General features: G+C 51.1%; 1 annotated feature.

Moving 5' to 3' along the window:
* Positions 647–2,087: an enhancer, noted in NCBI's record as "VISTA enhancer mm561". NCBI's record gives its function as "enhancer in: hindbrain (rhombencephalon)[4/9]" and the evidence as "EXISTENCE:transgenic organism evidence [ECO:0001131][PMID:17130149]".

Genomic DNA, 9,183 nt, shown 5'->3' with positions numbered 1-9,183 from the left:
GTCCTCAATGGCTGGTTATGAAACCGGTCAACAGTCATAAAGCCACTCATTTGGTCAGCTGCTGTACCCCAGGCCCTTGAAGCCCATGAGGTAGAAAAAGGGACAGGGACAGCTTTTAGGCTAGCCTTGTGAACTGACTTTGTGAAAAAGGGTAGGCAAGGGGCTGCCTACTACCCAGTGGATGGGAGGGAGGAGGGAGGGACAGGAATCCAGCTGCTAGGACTTTTCTGAGGTTTGCAGAGCTGCCCAGCTAGAGCTGGCTCAGGGGACCCAGTAAGAGCACAGGGGGGAGGGGGGGGCTAGATGTTAATTTGAGAGACAGGAGCTGGGTTCTGGGTCTTCCTGGGGGAGGGGTCTACACTTCACCACCACCACCACCACAAGAAAGGGGCATCTAAGGAGTGGGGACTGTGCCATGAAGACCTGGGACTAGTCCTTAGGCAAAATGGCTGGGAGCTAGGGCCAAGAAGGAAGGAGTGGAGGTGAGGGGACTGGAGAAGGCAAGTTCAGCCAGGTATGGGAAGCACAGATGGAGAGATGCCCTGTGAGGTGTAGGGATAGGGACACTGTTATCTACAACCCTGGGGAGAATATATATATATAATTTATTATTTTTTTTTTTTTTGGTGATAAGAAGGGTGCCGGTGCAGTGGTTAGTGGCTAGGGTTTTCTAGAGATGAGAAGGGAGGTGCTGCAGGGCCCCAGGCTTGGGTTGAAGTAGTGGCTCTGAACACCCGTTTGTTGCCCCTGTACCAAGTAGCAGCTTCTGCAGTCCCTGATGGAGACCCAAACAAACACAGAACCTGTGACCTTCCCAGTGTAGTGTGAGGAAGAGAGCCAGATGGTCCCTACTCCCAAAGATGGTAGGGGCAACCCCAGAGCACAGACCTGCGCCGCCACAGACTCAGCTGCGGTTATTGATGTCCCCTGACCTTGGGAAGGCTCAGTCCTTGCCAGCGTGTGAGGGGGAAGGGAGGGAGCCGGCGGCGCCTGCACATGCTGATTCAGCGTTTTCTGGGGACAAAAAAACGTGCTAGATCCACAGCAGGAGGGTGCCTTTCTCTTCTCGGTTTTTGGACTGGTTTAGAAAGAACGGTCCCCTTCTGCCCGGCCCTCCTAGGAAACCTTCCTTCCTCTAGAGACACTAGCTCCCAGGAAGCCGCAGTCCCAGGCTGAAGCAAGCAGGGGAGATTTTCCGGAAATCCCGGCATTCTGACTTGCCTCCTCAACAATTTCCAAAAGAGGGAGCTGCCCCCCAGCAGCAGCCTTGCCGAGAGCGAGCTGATTCAGCGATCTGGGGCCCAGCGCCCCTCCCCCACCTCACCAGGCTGCTTGCCCAGGCCTGTTGGGCAGCTGTGTCACATGGGGCCTCAGGCAGAGTTGTGTGGCCCTCACTGAGCCTGGGGGTGGGGTGGCAGACTGAAGGGCACAGGCTGCCAGGTGACCCTTCCCAGCCAGGCCAGCTACCCCACCCCTATCCCCACCGCACCCCCTCACTGCTTTTCTAGTCTCGGGCAGATGAGCAGCCATAGGAGTGTGCCATAGACCCAGGGGGAGGCACAGGGTGCAGCGCCGCTGAGCTGTGCTTTGAGGACTCTGGTACTGTCAGCCCTAGGAAATTTCATCCCAAAGAAACAGCAGCTACTCCCCCAGATACGACCAGTCTCCCAGAAGCCGAAGTCTGGGACAGAGTTCTCATCTATCTCTGGTGGGGCCAATTGTGACAATCTCCCAGGACAGGGGTTATAGCTAAACTGCTGGCCCTGAGCCAGCCCAAGACCTCTAGAGCACCGGGCCTGGGGGGGGGGGGGGCTCCTCTATCAACAGGAACAGCAGGGAATGAAGCAGTTACCCTCTTCCCTGGAAGTCTAGCTTATTTCTGATGTTACTCCAGGCTGGTGTTGTCTCTAACTGTGGACCCTGGGCAGGACAGGGGAGCCTGTGGGAACCACTGACCAGGTCTAGGGACAAAGCTGTGTCACCTACTTGAGAACATGGGGCCTAAAAACAAACTTGCTGAGTCGGTGCACAGCCATTGGTATTTTGTTACAATGGGACCATGGGTGTAGGTAAGCGTTTTGAGCAGGGTGGGAGAGAGCCATGGCTTTGGGCTGGAGCTACAGAGGAAGCTAGAAAAAAAGGGTGGGGTGAGGCTGGCCAGAAGCTGAAGGAGAGAGCCGGATTGCTCAGGAGGGCAATGGCCAGTAAGGTAGGTGGGAACTTTGAGGGGTCATCAGTCATAGGGTGGGATGGGGGTGGGAGTGAGGGTAGGGTGGACATCTTGTCAAACTTGGAAGTCATAGGTAGATGCAGTAGTCATGAGCTGCAGGTTGACCTCCCTCCTAACTCATTAAATGAGGACAGGTATTCTTTTCTCATTCTTGGAATATTAATGACAGCCTGCTGGATGCTGCATGAATATTCATACAGAGATCAATCAAGTCCAGGCTTTTGGTAGTGGCACTTGTGGTGGCACCAAGAGATGGGACCTGCCAGGTAGCTGGTGCTATATGGAGGGACTGCCATCAGGAGTGTGGCTGGCTGTGCACCCTGCCACTACTAAGGCCCCTTGACCCTCTGGACAAGCCAATAGCATCCTGCCCCGTGGTCACCCTCAGCCTGGGTGACCCTCACTCGGGCTTTGGAGTGGGTGCTGTGGTGAGTGGTATACTCATACACTTGGGTTGGCAGCCAAGGATCACCCCAGGAAGAAAAGAGAGGCATCAGAGCTCCTGAGCAGGGTACAGCCTGATGTCCTGGGCAGCCTGAGCTAGTCTTTCAGACAGCCCCAGGGATTTCAGGCTGCCTGTTTGGACCTGGAACTTTATACCCACGGCCAGGCAACTGACAGCCAGTAGGCACATGGGTTTCCAGGTCCATCTAGTGGGCACAGCCAGTTTGGCCTCCCTTTTTGCCTCTGTAGGAAACACAGTTGTTATTTAAACAAGACTAGTATGGAAGTTCCATGTTTGTTTTTTGCAGTCCCTGCTGTTGCAGGCTTTGCTCTGCCCACACTGCCTGCCTGTAGGGTGAGGAAGTCCGGCATTAGTGAAAATTCATTATTTACAGCACTATGACATCACAGCAAGATGAATTATTTGTGTGTTTTTTGAATTGTGCTGTGATAACCCTGTCTGTTTTCCTGGCTCTGTAATACACAGGGCACCCTGGACACCACCCTTTCTGGTAGCACCAGCCACAGCAGCTGCAGCCTAGGCTGACGCTTCTAGCCCCCTCCCATCCCTGCCAGCAGCCAGGCGTGTACCTGTTGAGTGTTTGTTAGTGCAGAGGTGTGTCAGTGTGAACGGTGAGTATGCAGGTTCTTCTAGATGTTTTCATGGCTAGAAGAAGCCCAGATGGCTTTCTCTGCCCTGCTCCCACAGTCCTGCCGGAGACAAGATGGCAGACAGGTGGTGTTCTCATGCCATAGCACACTTAGATGCCATCTCCTCCAGGGCCAGTGGAATAAAGGGAGGAAGCATGAGGCAGGACCAAGGCTTCAGGCTGCAGCCTTCCATGGCGAAGGGAAACTGTTAGGAGCACCCTCAGTGGGCAGAAGACTCTCCCAGATCCCTGCAGCCCCATTCTGTGGCGGCCTGGATAAGATCTCAGATCCACCCTGCTGCCCCCACTTTCCCTTGACAGTTCTCGGGATACCAGGCTCGGCTGGGAAGACCAGAGGAATGGCATAGCACAGACTTCCTGAGCCTTCCTCTTAGGGCTGCATCCTGTGGGCCAGAGTCTTGAGGAGTCAGAACTAATCTCTGAGCACTGGCCTTGAACTCAGTGGCCAATTGTTAAATGAATGAACAAGCAAATGAATGAATTGTTTTCTCTCATGTCCCCAGGCCTGGCACATGGCAGGCCATCAGTGCTCACTTACTAAATGACTGTGTCAGCCTAGCTGCTGGCCTAGCCTGGACTTCTTTCTGTAAACAATATGCCCAGCTCTTACCTACTATGGCCAGCAAAGGGAACAAGTAACCCCCTTTGCCTTACCCACTGGGTAGGATATATCTGGGGCTCTGTTGGCCCTCCTGGGAGATGAGCCCTGCAACCAGTTCGACCCTCAGCCTTCTCCAGAGCAGGAGGCAACAGCTGTGAAGCAGCTGCACTAAGGGAAATTTAGGACAAAAGAGGAAGGAGATTAGAGCATCCAATTTAAATGGAGGGGAGGCATTCAGAAACCAAAACCGTCCTGCCCTAATTCCCGAGCAGAGGGAGTCACAGGCTCTGCAGCAATGACAAGAAACCAAAATACTCACCCAGTTTTCTCCTGCAGAAGGAATCCAAGCACTCTTGGCTAGGAGCCCACACATGCCCCTGTCCTAAAGAGAGATTCACACTCAGAGGAGGAGGAGGAGGAGGAGGAGGAGGAGGAGGAGCCCACCTGTGTCTCCTGGTCATATCCTTCAGGATCTGGACTGGGATGTGGGTTCTGTTCTTTGTTAGACAGGGACTCGGTGAGCATCTACATGGAGGGCTCAGTGGTGGGGAGAAGCACACTCGTGGGGTATGGAAGGAGCCGTAGGCAGTGTTCTGTTGCTGTGAAGAGACACCATGACCACAGCAACTCTTATAAACAGAAAGCATTTCATTGAGCATTGCTTACGATTTCAGAAGTTGTCATTGTCATCATGGCAGGCAACATGCAAACTGATATACTGCTGGAGACAGCCGAGAGTTCTGTATCCAATCCGCAGGCACCAGGAAGAGACAGCCACTGGGCCTGGCTTGAGCTTCTGATACTTCCAAGTCAACCCCCAGTGACACAGTTCCTCCAACAAGGCCACACCTCCCCCAACAAGGTCACACCTCTCCCAACCAGGCCACACCTTCCCCAACAAGGCCACACCTCCCCCAACAAGGCCACACCTCCTAATCCTTCTAGGAAGTGCTACTCTCTGCTAACTAAGCATTCAAATCTATGAGCCTGTGAAGGCCATTCTTATTCCAATCACCTCAGAACAGGACTCCAACATTCAGGACCAGCCCCCATGTCAGCCTGTCTGAGACTATGATGAATCTTGCCAGCTTTCATCACAACCCTAAATGTATGTGCCTGAACCAACACAGAGATGCAGTTCAACTCCCCTGGCTGGCTGATGCTGTGACTCAGGCTTGTGAATTCAGCTCGAGTCCAGTGGTGGCCACAGGAAGACAGAGGCTGCCCATGTGAGGCCTTCTTAGGAGCCCGGACAGGTGAACAAGTTCACCTTTTAATTTCAGCATCCAGCTGCATGCAGCTGCTAAACAAAGGTTTATCCTGCATAGCTTTATTACAGAAAGTGGAGATGGAGAAGTTTGAGGCTAGATGAACCTGACTGGAGAGTGAGCAATGGGTATATTCTGCTCTTCACCTGCTCCACCATGCAGCCAGATCACAGGCAGCCAGGCTTGCAAGTACTGGGGCACCAGGCCTATGATGCCCACCCTGGCTCAGCCTCCAGTGAGGCTGAGGGTACATGAAAAGATGCCAAATCCATGAGATGAAATAAGATACAGGCAGGCTTGGGTTGGCTAGCTAACTCTGACACTGCCTTCTCAAGACTCTGGCATCTCTGGTTTTTCTGAAGCAAACTTACAAACCTAAGCCAATGAAGCAGGACTTGAGGGAGACTCTGCCCTGGCCTGAGAGGTGAAAAGGGTAAAAAGGAATGTGTGCTGCCCAGGAAAGTGGGATGTGCATGGCCTGTCCATCCTCCAACCTGTAATCAAGAGATGACACCAAGCTGGATATGGTGGCTCACACCGTTAGTCCACTACTCAGGAGGCAGAGGTAGGTGGGTCTCTGTGAGTCTGAGGCAGCCTGAACCACATAGCAAGTTCCAAAACGTCCAGGGCTACATACAGAGATGGTGTCAAAAATAGATGGATAGACAGACAGACAGACAGACAGACCGACAGACAGATTAGATAGAGATACAAGAAGAAACCTCTGCCCTGGGGAGAAGGGGACAGCTGCTGTGAGCAGTCCTTTCCAACACCCTTGCTCATACAGTGTAGGAAGGGCATGGCTTGCTGGAGCAGGCCACAGCATAGGGCAGCTCTCAGAGCTTTCTCCAGGCCCACTTCAGCAATGGGGGACGGAAGTGCTCCACTCCTGCCCTTTTTCTTGGTACCTGCAGGGCACTTTGGGATGATAGTGAGATCCAACATGGACTGCACCATCTCAATGGTTTCAGAGTACGAAATGAGCCACTGTCACCAGAGCCCTTCCCTGTAGAAAGTATCTCCATTTAAACCCTGGCGGCCCTGTCCCTCCTCCAAGGTCACCTTCTGCCTTTTGTCTCGCTGGACCTGAGGATTCCGGAGTGCTCACTGGAGCAGAGGCTCACAGGACAGACCCTATGCTAGGTAAGTTCTCAGCCACTGCTACCCACCTCGAGCCTTCCCACCTCGAGCCTTCCCTTCCATGTGCTTTGGGGTGCTGACTCAGAGGAGGTATTGCTGGTCATCGAGTGGGGGTGGGGGAGGCTCTGCCAGGGGATTTCTGTTTTAGAATGGTGTATAAGTGTTTCACCTGCGTGTGTGTATGTGCACACAGTGCCCACAGAGGCAGAAGAAAGCCCTAGAACTGGAACCAGGTAAGGATGTCTGTGAGTCACCATGTGGGTGCTGGGAACTGAACCCAAGTCCTCTGCAAGAATAACATGTTCTTAACCACTGAGCCATCTCTCCAACCCTGCCATGTGACTTCTCTGGGCCCTGCCTGGCCACATTTCTCCAGCCAGGCACAGGATTCTAAATTCCCCATATCCTCATTAGCCCTGACTTTTTTTTTTAAAGATTTATTTATTATTTATTATATGTAAGTACACTGTAGCTGTCTTCAGACACTCCAGAAGAGGGAGTCAGATCTTGTTACGGATGGTTGTGAGCCACCATGTGGTTGCTGGGATTTGAACTCAGGACCTTCGGAAGAGCAGTCGGGTGCTCCTACCTGCTGAGCCATCTCACCAGCCCAGCCCTGACTTTTTGATTGTTTCCTTTTATTTTATTTCAGCTGCTGCATTGAGGGTGATGTGAAACCTTGCTTTGTCTGCCTTATTATTCAGCAGTAAGTCTCAGAGGCTGAAAACATTCTAGGCCTAGATAAGAGTGTATGCAAGCAAGAAGCTTCCAGGACTAGCAGTGCAACACGTGTCCCGTGTGTTGAACTCACTATGACACTGAGGATGACCTTGAACTCCTGGTCCTACTCTCTATATCTCTCAAGTGGTGGTGTCATAGGTTTGCAGCATACCTACCTACTTATGCAGCTGAGGACAGAATACAAGTACTGTACCAACACATCTGCTGTACTCAGAACTTGCTGATACACTCTATTCGCAGGTCTATCTTCCCTGCTGAGACAGAAGACCATAAGGAGCTTGTACCAAGATATTTGATCATACTGTGAACCTAAAGATTGTTTTACTTAGCCAGGCAGTGGTGGCGCACGCCCTTAATCCCAGCACTCAGGAGGCAGAGGCAGGCGGATTTCGAGGCCAGCCTGGTCTACAAAGTGAGTTCCAGGACAGCCAGGGCTACACAGAGAAACCCTGTCTCGAAAAACCAAAAAGAAAAAAGAAAAAAAAAAGAAAGAAAAAAAGATTGTTTTACTTACTGAAAACAACGCTTTCTAGCTGTGGTGTGGCTCAGCCCTTTGCACACACCTTTAATCCCTCTGGCTGGAATACACAGACACACCTGCTCTAGTACACACATTTTATCTCAAACAATGAAGATAAAAGTTAATTTGTTGGGAAGAAGTACCTATGTTTAAAAGTGCTGTTTAATTGTGTGGCAGATAAAGTGACGAATCAGAGACAGATTTGGCACAAGAGGATATGATCAACTCTCTCAAGAAGAGAGAGGAGAGGCAGAGGGGAAATGGACATTTTAGGGGCTAAAGGTGTGGCTCAGTTAACAGGATGCTTGTCTGGCATGTAAAAAGATTGGGTTTGACCTCCAGCACCAAAATAATCCTGGTATGGTGGTACCCACCTGACCTGTGATGGGACACTTGCAAGGAGAGGGAGCAGGGCCAGAAGTTCCAGGGCATCTTGGACTACACAGTGAGTTCAAGGCCAGACTGTGCCACTCCAGACACTTGAAAACAAGACGAGGAGGAGGTGAAGTTGTGCTAAAAACCTCGCTTGGGCCCACAAAGTAACCAAAAGCAGGACAGAGCCTGGCATATCTGCCTTCAATTGTCTGCTTTATTTGGCTGAAGGCAATAGATATAAATTGTCGTCCTTAGTCTTTCCCTGTGGAATCCTCTTGGCTTCCAAGGCCCCACAGGACAGACTTTCCTCCTAGGTAAAGATACTGACCTTCAAAATGAACACATTAGGGCTGGGAACAGAGCCCTAGGTCAGTGGTAGAGTATTTGCATAGCATGTGTGAAACCCTAGGTTCAAAAGGCAGTGGACACATTAACAATGCAATGCAATAGCTTATCAGACCAACTTGTAGGACACAACAGAGCAGAAACTAGAGCAGGAACACAAGCTGGCCAGGAATGCACAGGGTTTCTCTTGTTAGCCCTCTGTTTAATCCTGAACCTGTCAGAACCCTGAAGACATTCTTGGGATTCACTGGCCCCTTTGTTTGCCCTCTTCCTAATGTAGACATATTGGATAAGTTTCCTTTGTTTTTCTTGGATTATGTGCAAACATGTGTGTGCATGCGTGCATGCGTGTTTTGAGACAGGTCTTCACTATATTTGCCTGGATGACCGGAACTCACTATGTAGACTAGGCCGGACTTGAACTCACTTGTCTCTGCTTAGCTACCCATTTCCAAATACAATGAAGAGTCAAGTAGTGGACCTGGTTACAAGCATGCCTAAACTCTTAAGCTGTGAAAGCAGGAGAATCAGAAGTCAAGGTCCTCTTCAGCGACATAGCAAATTCAAGGCAAGCCTGGGCTACTATGGCATATGCCTTTAGTCTTAGCACTTGACCCAGGTCTCTATATACATTCTTTTTTTTGGGGGGGGGCGGTTCGAGACAGGGTTTCTCTGTATAGTCCTGACTGTCCTGGAACTCACTCTGTAGACAGGCTGGCCTCGAACTCAAAAATCCACCTGCCTCTGCCTCCCAAGTGCTGGGATTAAAGGCGTGCATCACCACTGCCCCGTGAAATAGCTAATTCTTTCTTTCTTTTTTTTTTTTTTGAATAGCTAATTCTTTTTTT

This window comes from Mus musculus, chromosome 2 (genome assembly GCF_000001635.26).
Source record: "Mus musculus strain C57BL/6J chromosome 2, GRCm38.p6 C57BL/6J".
NCBI lineage: Eukaryota > Metazoa > Chordata > Mammalia > Rodentia > Muridae > Mus > Mus musculus.
This window is presented reverse-complemented; position numbering and strand designations above follow the sequence as displayed.